The 14,396-nt window shown below is 46.3% G+C and overlaps 1 protein-coding gene across 9 annotated transcripts in view; it reads left to right on the top strand.

Moving 5' to 3' along the window:
- The window catches only part of CTCF (CCCTC-binding factor), a 114,928-nt gene that overhangs the window by 79,882 nt on the left and 20,650 nt on the right, over positions 1 to 14,396 (top strand). The gene's annotated exons all lie outside the window — the stretch shown is intronic.

A 14,396-nucleotide genomic window follows, 5' to 3' on the forward strand; every position in this document is an offset into this window, starting at 1 on the left:
GATCGTTACTTTTCAGAATTTGGAGCCGCGTTTGATTAGGTCTGTTAGCTTGACTAAGTTGACTGGTTGCAAACTACAGTCTTCTGAGGCAGTATCGAAAATTCAATCCTTTATGCTCAGCTTATTTTCATTGAAGGACTTAAAGAAAAGAGGAGAGAACTTGTGTACTTGAGGAAGTTCAAGTGATGTGAAATAGTGACACAAACTCTTACTTTTTGTTTTGGATAACAACTTAAAGTCACAAGATTGTACCACGTCTAATACTGAAAAAGTTATTCAGGTCAGGTATGGGAGCATGCGCCGGAGCAGCGCATCGCTACGTCCACTTTACGCCGGTACTCCAGAGGCCTCCGTCTGGCCATTCCCAAAGCAGATGCCGGACCCATCCCCATCTCCTTGAGATGCTGAATAATCTGCTGCAACCAAGAAGCACGTGGTTGGCCCAATAGTCTCCTCCACTCATGAGACTCCCTCACTTAGAGAATCTGGTGAGCAGGATCAGCATCAGGAAAACGAGCCACATGTCCATACAGCCACATCTGACGCTCACGGACGATGCAGGTAACAAATCTCATTTGAGTCTCTCTCAGTAACCACTTGTTCCCAACTCACCCTTCTCAAAGCATCCATCACACTCTTCTCCCTCCAAGTTTCCCTCTCACCTTTCTCAAAAACTCCCCCACACCTTTCTCCCTCAACTCTCCCCACTCACTCTACTCCCACCATACACACCCCTTCTCAAAGTTGCCCCCCTCACATCCACAAAGCTGCCTCCTTCAACTGCCCTCTCACCTCCATATCATCACTCCAGCTCCTCAAATCCTCAACTGCCTTCTGCCCCCCTCTTTCCCCCAGCACCACAGAGCCTTTTCTCCTCCTCATCCAGCCCCCTCCCATAGCTATTCTGCAATCCCCCACACTCTTTCAACAATTCTCCTTACCTCCCCCATCCTCCCTTGTCCTACCCTCCCCCTCCCCTCCCATCCCCTGCACCCAAAGCCTCCTCCCTCCCTGTTCATTAACAGTGTGGACCTGAAATATCTGGGGCCTTCGCTCAAACCTTAGATCTTTCCATACAGGTTGCCACTGACAAACCAGACATAATCTACCTAACAGAAACTTTCCTGACTCAAGATGTCTCTGACTCCAAAGTATCTCTCCCTGGTTACTCCCTCATCCGGTATGAGAGACCTGAGCCTCGTCCTGGTGGCGGACTGTTCTGTTCATCAAAGACTCTATTCCTCACTCTCCATGCACTGCCCTCACTCCCCACATCCCCAGGAATACCTCTGGCTACGGCTTCCCCTCCACTCCCACCTCATGTTTATATGTGTACTGTACCGTCCACCAAACAGTGATGACTCCATCTACACCTCACTATCCGAAAACATGGACCAACTTCTATCTACTTATCCGAACTCTCTTTTCCTCATATGGGTGATGTCAATTGTCATCATGCCAGTTGGCGAGGTGTGGGTACCTCTCTCACCTGCCATGGCACTTCAGCAAAAGACTTCTGCGACTCATTGGGACTGACTCAATCGGTCAACTTCCCGAACCGGATCTCAACCAATGGTACTCCATCTCTTCTGGATCTGATTTTGACAAACTTCCCTGAAAATATCTGCTGCTCTTCTTCCGCTCCAATCGGTTCTTCTGACCACATCCTTGTCAAAGTGACAATCTCTCTGGCTGTTATCAGAGATTCACCTCAGCACCGCCGAGTGTAGCATTTCACTCAGGCTGACTGGCAGGGTCTCAAAGTAGCCAACAAACTTCGAGACTGGTCTCCCATCGCTACTTTCTCCAACAACAACAACTCATCCTGGGAATTCTTTCAAAGAATCTCTCTCTCTCTCTCTCTCTCTCTCTCCTCTCTCCTCTCTCCTCTCTCCTCTCTCCTCTCTCCTCTCTCCTCTCTCCTCTCTCCTCTCTCCTCTCTCCTCTCTCCTCTCTCTCTCTCACAGATTTATCCCCTCTCGTCTTCAGTTGTCCTACCCTTCTTCTCGCCCATGATTCACTGAAGCTTGTGGTGAGGCAGTTGTCCTGAAATAACTTTCCTTTGCCTCATGGAAAGCAAACCCAACTGAGGGTAATCTCAGTTCCTTCCATCAAGCTCGGAACAAGTGTGTATCTACCCTCAGGAGAGCCAGAAAACAATATCTTTCTAAGCTCAAGTCTGAACTCTCAAACTTCTCTCCCTCCTCCAAATCCTGGTGGCGTCTAATCAAAAATGTTTCTGGTGTGTGTTCCCCCTCGATCCCCTCCCTTACCTCAAATCGCCGCACTGCTAATACCGCACGTGAAAAGGCTGAATGCCTAAACTCGGTGTTTGCATCAAAATCTTGTGTCCGAAACCCATCGCTTTCTGTACCCACCTTACCCAGTCACACACAACTGTCCCTGGACTCTGTGTCCTTTTCTCCTAACAATTTGGAGAGGTTGCTGTCAAGCCTCGACTCAGATTTTGCAACCGGTCCAGACGGCATCAGCCCACGTGTCCTAAAAACCTGCTCCTCTGCTCTTGCTCACCCTCTCTCTGTTCTATTCACCCTCTCATTTGCTCAAGGTCATCTGCCATCTGCTTGTAAATCAGCAAACATTACTGCCCTACACAAAAAAGGTGCAAAAACAGATCCCTGCAACTACAGACCAATTAGCCTTCTTCCAATCATCAGCAAGGTTATAGAATCCATCATCACTTCAGACATTAACTCCTTCCTCTTGTCCAATGGCTTGAGTTATGATCATCAATTTGGTTTCAGACCAGGTCGCTCTACCCTGGATATGCTGCTTCTGCTCTCTCAACAATGCATGGAGGTACTCAATGCCGGATATGAAATTAGAGCCATATCCCCAGATATATCACGTGCTTTTGACATGGTCTGGCACCCTGCCCTACTCACCAAACTCTCTTCATATGGTATTCAAGGCCATCTCCACTCATGGCTCGTAAACTTACTCTCCTGCCACAGCCAACGTGTGGCCCGAAATGGAGTTCTTTCATCCCCTCTTCCTGTCCAGACTGGAGTTCCTCAAGGCAGCGTTCTGGACCCTGTTCTTTTTCTGGTTTTCATCAATGATCTCTCTGACTCTCTGGAAAATCCTCTTTATCTCTTTGCTGATGACTCTACCCTCTGCCGTACCATCTGTCATCCCTCATGCTGGCAAGCATCAGCTTCTTCGCTTTCTGCAGATCTGGATAAAATCACAAACTGGTCCAACATGTGGAACATGTCTTTCAATCCTGACAAATCTCACTCTCTCACTATGTCTCTCCAAAAGGACCGTTTAGAAACCACCCCTCTCCCCACCCCCCAATCTACTTTCTCAACAATCCTCTGGAAGAAATCCTTTCTTTCAAGCTTCTGGGTCTCACGATCTGCCATGATCTTTCCTGGGAAAGCCACATTTCCAACCTGGCCTCCAAAGCCAGTTGCCGACTGGGAATCTTCTGTGGTGCAAAGTTCTTCCTCGACCTACCTGAGCTCCTGACCACATACAAAGCTTTCCTCTGCAGCCTGATGGAATACTGCTCTCCCCTCTGGACTGGTGCGCCTGCCTCTCCCCTTTCTCGGCTTCACGCAGTGTAAAGCAAGGCATTTCGGATCAGTGGTAGAGGCTGAGTCTTTGGGTTTCTCACTCTATCACCGCAGGCAGGTCGGTGGTCTTTCTGTCTTCTCCCTTCTCCATTCCGGTCTCACCTCCCCCCCCCCCCCCGCAACCCCTGCTCTGTCTGCGATTTGTCCCCACTATTTTTCCGCAGGGCACTCAAGGTCTGCCAACAACCCCCTTCTGGTAAAACTAACAAAATCACTAATCACTGCTCACCTTCACTCTTTCATTCCTATTTTTCCCCACCTTTGGAATAAACTCCCTCACTCTGTTCAATCCCATTCTTACCTCGAGGCTTTCAAAACGGTTGTTCACCACCACCTCTTATCGTCCACCATCTAAATCGATCTTTTCTACCCCCGTTAATCCACCCCAAACCCACCTCCTTCAAATAACCTGCTTTCCTTCCTGAAAGTCCCTGTAGTGTCCATCTTGTATACCCCATGTTCTCCGCCCCATCCCTTTCCCTTCCACAGATCTCCTAATGTCTCTGTTCCCCACTGTTTTGTCATTCCCACACCCCTCTTGTATCATGCCCCCTTTGCTGTGCCTTGTGTGTTAGCTCTTATACGAGCCTTGACAAGGTATACAAAAAAATGTCTGACCAGCGATAGCCAAGGATTCTCTGAAGAGACCTGGTAACAAAGTAATTAAGTCGCCGTCTCATCCCTGGTCAGAGCCCAAGTCTCACTTCCGTAGAGCAAGATAAAGCACCAAGGACCTGAAGACTCAGACTTTCGTCCTCCCGCACAGGTACTGGCAGTGCCTCACCCCAGGATCCAGTGAATCCATGACTCCCCAGGCCTGACCCAGATTTCTATTGACCTCTGGCTCACAGCCAGCAAACACATGAATATCACTGCCACGGTAAGGGAATCTCTCTGTGACCTCAACATCCTCACCACGAACAAGCATAGTCAGGATAGCAGTATCCAAGATATCATTGAAAGCCTGAGCTTGGTTTTGACCCAGGATACCAGTAACCCCCAGCGGCTCCGACTACTCATTCAGCACCTCAAGGGCCCCCAAAAGGATATCAAGAGTCTCCGCAAAGATGACTGCATCATCTGCGAAATCTAGGTCAGAGATCTTGACATTCCCAAACGATGCACTGCATCTTGATCTCTCAAGATCCTCCCCAGAATACACTGCATACAAGCGCTGAAAAGTGTGGGGGCCAGTGCACACCCCTGAGAAACTCCAGTAACAACTGGAAATAAATCAGAGATGGTATCACCACATCTCACAGCACTCTCAGAACCAGAGTACAGTTCAGACATCAGATTGATCACTTTTGATGGCACCCCACGAACACCAAGAATCCTCCAGAGGGCATTCCGCTTCACTGAATCCAACGCTTTACAGAGATCAACATAGGCTGCAAGCAGCCCCTGCCGAAACTCTCGCCTGCGTTCGGTGAGGACCTGAAGAGCAAGGATACAGTCAATCGTTGACCTCTTTGGTGTAAAGCCTGACTGCTCTGGCACTGGTGCTCAAGCAGATGGTGGCGAACCCTTTCAACAATTATCTGAGCAAAGACCTTGCCCCGCACTGAGAGCAGTATCACCCCTCGGTAGTTGTTGCAGTCCTGGCGTTCACCCTTCCCTTTCCAGAGAGGGACAACAAGGCCACTCTTCTAGTCAGTTGGGATGATGCCTGTGTTCCAGGTAGAGCACAAAACTGCATGTAATGACACGAGTACAGCATTTCCACCAGCGTTGAGATGTTCATCATGGATGCCACAGATCCCAGGAGCTTTACCACATTTCAACTGGTTCACCACAGCCTGTGTTTCCACAAACAAAGGTGGATCACAGTTGATTGGAGGGTCAGCAATAGGGTTTGTAACACCCCTGACTTCCAACTCAACAGCTGGTGGATCAGCCTGGTACAGCCGCTCTAAGTAACTGGCCCAACAGGCCTTCACGTCAAAATCCTCTCTCAAGAGCCAACCACCCTCCGCTCTAGCTGCAGTACACCGAGAGACGGGCTTGGAGGAACGCAATGCGCGAATTCCCCTTTAAGCAGGATGATAATGACTTGACCACAGGCGATGCTCGACTCCCTCACAGAATCCTCGCACATTGGCCTCCTTGTCCACCCTTAGCGCACGTTCAGTTTTGCGCCTCAGCTCCCTGAACAGCTCAGCTCTGCCATTCAGCCTGGCCTGGCCCTGCGACTCTGGTCAATGGTATCCAGTGTCCCTTGAAAGACAAAATTCTTCTTCGTCCAATGGTGAGTTCCAAGACATCCACCGGCAACATCAAGGACGGCGGTCTTGAAGGCACTCCACAACTCTTCAGGATTCCCCAAAGCACCCAGGCCCCCCAAATCCCCACTCAGCCTGTACACAAACTCGTCAGATACCCTCTCATCCTTGAGCTTGCCAACATTCAGCCTAGGCTGGGATGGTACCATTCTACTGGATTTAAGCTGCAACTTCAGTGTTGTTACAACAAGCCTGTGGTCGGTATTGAGGAACTGAGCATTCCGGCCGACCCTGCAGTTGTGGATCATCCAACAGCGACCATCAACGAGCACATGTTCAATCTCCTTTGCCACACTTCCAGCATTGGAATACCAAGTCCAGCGATGAGCCTGTGGACGCTGAAACCATGAACCAGCCACTGAAGTCCATGACTTCTTGCAAAGTCAAGGAACTTAGAGCTATTCTGGTTCACAGTTCCAGACCCAAAGGGACAACACACGTCTCATAACCAGCCCTATCAGTTCCAATTGATGCATTGAAATCCCCCAAGACCAGTCGAGTATCTCGCCTGGGGCACTGATCAACAACAGACTCGAGCGTGGCATTGAATGCATCCTTCACGGTGAGATCTATTTAGTGAGATTTAAGGTGAGATCACTCGCCTTAGTCAGAGCATATACAGAGACCAGGGAAATGACACCCAAGGAGTGACGAATCCTTTGTCTCATAATTCGCTCGTTGACCGGTTACCTCAATTATTATTGGAATCAGCTTATTGGACACAGCTACAGCAACTCCGTGGGCATGGTAACCATCAGAGCGACCAGACCAATAGTAGGTGTAACCACCCGCCATGATCTCACCACTATCCGGTCTCCGAACCTCAGAGAGTGCTGCAATACCGATGTCCAAACGCTTGAGCTCAGATGATAACTGAGACAGGTGATCATCCTCTCTTAGGGATAGGACATTTCAGGCACCCACCCAAAGGGACTGCCTCAGGTTAGCCCAAGGAGACCACCGTCTGGTGGACGACACCTCACCACCACCCCGCCACACACTACCGCAATCTGACCCGGGAAGGTTATCCCGTGGTTTTCCTCCTATCATCAAAGAGTGGGGGTCCTGAAGGCTTTGTCCCAATGCCGTCATCAGGTGAGCTGCCCTGTGGAGGCCAACTGCATAGGAGTTACTCCCACGGAGTGGGTTTTCAGATTTATTTTTGCTTTATTTTTGCTTTTGCGATAAAGTTTATTGATGGTTTTTAAACCTCCCATCTGGAATTACTGTTGGACCTCACTATTCATGAACCCCACGTATTCGCGGGTCATAAAGTGTGACCTGCTTCTACATTTGCGTATTTGAGTTTTTTTGTTTTGTTTTTGTTTCTTTGTTTTTTAATACACTTCAGAACTGGTATCTTGTATCCACCACCACTGATATTGATTCAGCCTGGGAATTCTTCCACAGAAACCTGTTCTCTCTTATGTACAGATTCATCCCATCTCGGTTTCATTTATCTTACCTATCATCCCGCTTTTGGTTGTCTGAATCATGTGGTGAGGTTGTTGCTTTAAAACAACTTGCATTCTCCTCCTCGAAGGCAAATCTGACTGAAGGCAACCTCAGGTCATTCCACAAAATCCGCAACAAGTGTGTGCCTCTCCTCAGGAGAGCCAGAAAACAACATCTGTCCAATCTCAAGAATGAGCTATCAAACTTGTCTCCCTTCTCTAAAACCTGGTGGTGCCTTATCAAGTCAGTCTCTGGTGTATGCTCCCCTTCCATCTCTTCCCTCACTTCAAATGGCACCACAGCTGACTCCGCTAGTGAGAAGGCTGAATGCCTCAATTCTGTGCTTGCTTCAAAATCTTGTGTTCCTAAACCCTCCCTCTCTGTACCCACCCTTCCCAGTCTTTCCCAATTGCTCCTGAATTCTGTATTTTGCACCTGAAAAGGGGAAAAATTTATGTCAACCCTCGACTCAAAGCTCTGCAACTGGACAGGACGGCATCAGCTCATGTGTCCTAAAAACCTGCTCTGCTGCTCTTGCGCTTCCTCGCTCTGCCCTTTTCACCCTATCATTTACCATAGGTCATTTTCCATCTGCTTGGAAATCAGCAAACTTCACAGCATTAAATAAAAATGTGCAAAAACGGATCCCCTTAACTTCCTTCCAATCATCCTTAAGCTTACTTACAATCATCAGCAAGGTCATGGAATTCATCATTGCAGTTGACATAAAAATCATTCCTTTTCTCTAACAGCCTCATCTCAGATCATCAATTCAGATTCAGACCTGGTCACACTTCCTTGGACATGCTGCTTCTGCTCTACCAACAATGGTGGAGGCCCTCAATATCAGACATGAGATCAGGGCCTTCTCTCTGGACCTATCTCAAGCTTTTGATACAGTCTGGCATCCTGCCTTGCTATCCAAACTGTCTGCCTATGGAATCCATGGCCAACTCCACTCTCGGAGACAATGTGTGACTCTCAACGGAACCCTTTCATTTCCTCTTCCTGTTAAGGCTGGTGTACCTCCAAGGCAGTGTTCTAGGTCCCATATTATTCCTAATCTTCATCAATGATCTCACTGACTCTGGAAAATCCTCTTTGATGACTCCACTCTCTGCCGTGACATCTCTCATCCTTCTGACGGACAGGCAGCAGCCTCTTCCCTCTCCTCAGACCTTGACAAAATCACAAATTTATCAAACACAATTTTGCTTATGTAACCATCTTGTCCACCCTTTGCGTTCTCCCTTGCCCCTTATCGTTACCTGCATCCCTTGTTTGTCCATCTCCAATTACTTTCTCCCTCTGCCCTCCTGTTGGTTTTTAGGTCATCTCTTCGAGCATGACCTAATAATATGGGTGTCGATGTCCTTCGATCCGTCCGTCCGTCCGTTCACAATGAAGTTGAAGCGGGAGATCTGGTCATTAGTGATCCTGATAGAGGTCGATAAGGACGTACGCGATGGTATGACTTTCAAGGTCACCGAAGGTCAAGGTCAAGGTCACGAGGCCTTTGAAGTTGCGAAAATGATGATTTTCAAATTCTATCTCCTCTGCCATTTCTCAAGCGATCTTGAATTTGATTGTAGCAAATGAATCTATGGGACAATATCTAACTTTAGTCGGGCCGGATTTTCGATATTCGCTTTCGTTTTTGTGTCACGTGACTTAAAAGTTGGCAAAAAATGCAAAAATGACGATTTTCAAAATCTATCTCCTCCTACATTTATCAAGCGATCTTGAATTTGATTGTGGCATATGAATCTATTGGACAATATCTAAATTTGGTCAGGACGGATTTTCGAATTTCGCTTTCGTTTTCACGTCACGTGACTTCAAAGTTTGCAAAAACTGCCCTACCTTCAGGAGGCTATATATTCTCTACTGTGCATGGTAAAATTTATAAATGGTGTCATTGCATAGCAGCTGACCTTGTCTTTCATGTCCTTTCAAAAGAATACCGATATCTTCGAAAACGTACACGTAAAAATTGGACGTCCTCGGTTGTGGCTGCGAAGTGCCACAGCGAAGATCGGATTGAACAGCACTGGTGCTGTAATGCTTGACATTTGACAGTGTTGGGAATCGTGAACAGCTCAAACGGCGCCATCGGCCACAATTGCTCCTTGCAATTATGTGTGCATCTGCCAAACTATTTTGATGAACTTGGTGGACAGCAAAAATTTGTGATGACTTCCTGTTTTTGCCAGTGTCAAAGGCCTTTGTCGAGTCAATGAAGTTGGCAAACTTGTTCACTTGCTGTTTAAAACATGTTTCCTGAATATGTCTGACTCTGAACACTTTGTCTATCGTGCCATGCTTATTGCCGTGCTTCAAGCGAAACCTGCATTTCACTTAAGGAAGAATGATGTTGGCCATTTCCTTTTTGTTCCCGTTGAGTAAAACGCAGGGTTTTTTCAGCGATCACTAACAGGGATATATTGGGATATTTGCCACAGACAGCCAGGCAATAAATACAAAATATGTACTCTCACACGTGTGCGCATGTGTCAGTTGTATGGAACTTGAACAAAAACTATCAGCACAATTTATATTGCTGGAGCAATGGCTTTAAGGTAATTATCGTTTTGCTTTAAAGAGTACTGTAAAATTTTCAATACCTAAAGCCTGTATCTCACTGGGCTGCGACAGCTCGCGACTAGTTGGAGACACAAAATTGCGATAAAATAGCGATAATTTTCACTTGGAATCACACTGAATTTATTTTTGCGTATGTCTCACGAATATCTCACATTTGCGTATGTCTCACGTCATTAAGAACAAATGGCGATATAATTACGAAACTCTCAGGGGTCCCAGGACAGATTATCATTTTTTTCTCCAATCAGTCACAATTTAGTTTCATAGGTCGCCAATCCCTCACAAAGTTGTCTCACATTTGTCGCACTTTCTGACTCACGGAAACTAAATTGAGAAGGGTTCGAGACAACTGCGACGACTCTGCGACTATTTTGAGAGAAAATTTGTCGCACGAATTTTTTGAACATGTTCAAAATTCAAGCGACACCAGAGCGACATCCTGCGACTCTCGCGAGGAAATTGAGAACCACCGCGAACGTTTCGAGACATTTTGGAGAATCCCATTCGCATTTTGTCGCGAGCTGTCGCAGCCCAGTGAGATACAGGTTTAAGGCTTGGCTGATCAAGCATTCCCATGTGAACCGATAGCTCGTGCTGCTCAGACCGCAAGTTCAAATTCCATATACTTTATGTATTTGTCCATTATCTACGAATGTCCTTGCATTTCACGTTAAAGTACATTGATGTCTACTAATGTCCGTGTCCTGCATGTGATTTATTTGCAAGCTACGCAATGAGCCGTAGATGAAAGGAAATTTTATGTGCAAGCGAACGAGACAATGAACTGAGCATTTACTTTTATAGAGGACATGGTTTCCAATGCACCATTCTACTTTTGAAACTTTAAAACCAAACTTTTTAGTTGAATCCCATCTTGTTGAAAATCAAGGTTGAGATAAGCACTCTTCCATGAGCTGGCCTATCATTTTCCTTTTTTTTTGTCATTCATTTTCCCATCGTTGAAACTCTACCATATGTGTGCAGAAATCTGTGTTTTTGTAACAACACATGCTGAGGTTTTTGTATTTTCATCATCAGAAAAACCTGCCGTGATTAGAGGAAATTGAGGTGCTATTCCGATATGCCGATTCGTTTCTTAACCCATTTCATCCGGGTGGGGTGCAATGCTAACGCACCATGACCACATTTATGTGAATTACATCCATGGTAGTTTTTTATGAGGTTTTTTTTTTTGGAAGTTAGCTGGACACAAAAGCTTTCCAGTGCGTTACTCCGATCAGATGTCCGCCAGGCAGGAAAATGTCTGTCTATGTCGGTAAATACGGAAAGAGCATCCATTGTTGGATTTTCCCATTGCCGTTCCGTCCTGTGAACTTCGGAAAATACCGAAGTGCCGTCATTACGTTGATGTGATACATTGATACTAGATTGTGACCACATCGATACGAGACCAATGAATTGAAACGGCGAACTTTGATGCAGAAGGAGGCCATTTATGCCATCGTGCCTGTGCTGCACCACCCCCACATCAAATAAATCGTCAGGCTCTCAAATGAGTTTCACTGGGTATGAGATGAAGTGTGGGGTTGAGAAAGGTGTGGCAGGCACAGGGACGAACGAGAGTGTAAAAATGTAAATATATCAATATTTTGAAACTCACTTGTTTTTGATAACTTGCAACTTTTCCTTGTTCATGTGGCGTGTTGTGTGTTTGCTGACCCCTGAAAATATGAGGGGGTCGTGAATGTTTTGATTTATATTAGAGTGAAGGTGATTCTGGGAAACCCCTCCCATTACATGACATGCGAGTTTAAAGGGGTAGTGAATGCTCTAGTTTTGCACCACGAGCGAGGATGATTCCGGTAAACCACTCCATTACGTGATGTGTGACAGCCCCCCTCCCCCCTCCCTTTATAAAGCACTTTGATTAAAAGCCCTGCAAAGGTATATGGTACTCGTATTTAGTATTCACTTATTTTATGATAAAATGCTCTACTAACAAAAAGCCTTCCCAGCAATGGAGTGTGAATACAGAAAATCTTCCCCAAATATCACTTTTTTATTAGCATAGTTTTTTGCTACAATTTGGACAGGATCACCCCCAAAATGCATATTTTGACACCATCAAAATTTTATAGGGGGGAAACATGCCCTCAGAACCCCACCCCACCCCCTCCCCCCAAGTAAGGACTTGCTCTGCTCGTTACTTTCCTCTTTTCAAAAGTTCTGTAGTTTCACCCATGTGTTCCATGATTGTGCAATTATTCTTGCAAATGGCACAAAAAAGGAAAGTTCTTTTTATTCTATTTTTTTATTGTAAAGATACTGCCTTGAAGAGTATTGGTACCCTTGCCCTTTTTTCAAATAATGCACCATTTCTTCCAGAAAAATGTTGAAATTATAAAATCTTTTTGGTATCCACATATGTATTTCTTTGGTTTGCAGTGGAACAAAACAAAAAAAAATCTGAAAAAAATTTACTAGATATTAGCTTATTCCACACAGAAATCCTAAAATGGTTCAAACAATATAATTGGCACCTTTTAGAAATTGTTAGAAATAATGAGATTTCAAACAAGTGATTCTCATTTACTTTGGTATTTAACTCACCTGTGGTGAGTTTCAGGTGCCTGCAATATAAAAATCAATCATTAAACCAGTTTGAACAGAGAAAAGGAGTCATTCTACTGTTTTGAGTCACTGTGTGGACCACATTGAGCATGGAGAAAAGAGAAAAAAAACAGAGAATTGTCTGAGGAGGTCAGACACAATATTGTAGCTAAGCATGGACAATCTCAATGTTACAAGTCCATCTCCAGAGATCTTGATGTTCCTGTGTCCATCATACGCAATGTTATCAGGAAGTTAATGGCCCATGGCACTGTAGCCAACCTCCCTGGGCGTGGCTGCAAGAGAAAACTTGATTGAAGATTGCAGCGAAGGATTGTTCGAATGGTGGAGAAAGCACCTCGATCAACTGCCAAACAGAGTCAAGCTGACCTTCACACACAAAGTACGACAGTTTCAACTCGCACCATGTCACCAACTCAATGACAGGGGGTTCTATGGTAGGAGACCCAGGAGGATCCCACTGCTGAGAGAGAAACATAAGAAAACCTGACTGGAGTTTGCCAAAAAACACCTGAACAAGCCAAAATCCTTCTGTACTGGGAGAATGTCCTGTGGACAGATGAGCACATCATCTCTGTGTTTAGAGCAAACAAAATGAAGCCTTCAAAGAAAAGAACACCTTCCCTACAGTCAAACATGGAGGAGGTTCAGTGATGTTTTGGGGTTACTTTGGTGCTTTCTGGCACTGGGTGCCTTGAATGTGTGCAGATCATCATGAAATCAGGAGATTACCAAGGCATTTTGGAGTGCAATGTTCAACCCAGTGTCAGAAAGCTGGGTCTCCGTCAAAGGTCATGGGTCTGGCATCCAGCATCCAGAAACGGTTCAAGACAAAATGTTGGACAGTTCTGAAGTGGCCAGCAATGAGTCCAGATCTAAATCCCATTGAACACGTGTGGGGAGATCTGAAAACAGCAGTTGAGAGAAGGCACCCTTCAAATCTGGGTGAACTGGAACAGTTTGCACAAGAAGAGTGGGCCAAACTGCCTGTAGAGAGGTGCAGGAAGCTCATTCATGGCTATAGGAAGTGCTTGACTGCAGTTATTTTGTCCAAAGGCTGTGCTACCAAATATTATGTCTGGGGTATCAATAATTTTGTCAATGTCATTTCTTTTTATTATCTGATTTAAAAGGATATATTGTTACGAATTTGGAAGCCTTGTGCACCAGACAGACAGTCGTCCCCATAGCTTAGTTATTTCTATAAGTATGTGTTTCTCGTTAGAATCCATCCCCTATGTCTAATGGGAATTACGTGTACATGCGCTGCGAAGTTATTTTATAGATAGGATTTTTACACTTATGACCGCCAACAACAACATTGCTCGAGGAATTGTTCGAGCGCCCACGAAGCGTTTCATTCTGGCCTGGCGCCAAATGAGAGAATGCGTCATTTTGCGGCGAATGGACGACGAGCGGATCAGAGCCGGGGTGGTCCTTTGCAAGAAGGCGGAGCCGCGACACGCGGTCCGCCCAATAAGAGCAGGCCACGCATGCGCGGACCGCGCCCAAGGACGACGAAAGAAAGGAGAACAAATATTTGCGCCTCGTCTGCTCGAGCGCGTGGTCTGGTTCTCTGATCGCAGCTCGACGCTGGTCTGGTCCCATCTCGCTGGCACTGGTCTGGTTCTCGGATTGCATCTCTCGACGCTGGTCTGGTCTGCTCGACACTGGTCTGGCCTCATCTCGTCGCTGGCGCTGGTCTGCGTCTGGCTGCCCTGGTCCGTCTTGTGGTGACCGGAGCTCTGAGAGGGGGTGGACGTCCAGACACGCGCTTGTGGCCAGGTAGCCAGCCGTCCTGACTCCCAGCCGACCTATCCTCCACGGCTGGAGAGCCGAATAAAGACCATTTGGGTTCGTT

The sequence above is a fragment of the Eptatretus burgeri genome, chromosome 7 (assembly GCF_056783735.1).
Source record: "Eptatretus burgeri isolate ZD-2024b chromosome 7, Ebu_testis_v1, whole genome shotgun sequence".
Classification (NCBI taxonomy): Eukaryota; Metazoa; Chordata; class Myxini; order Myxiniformes; family Myxinidae; genus Eptatretus; species Eptatretus burgeri.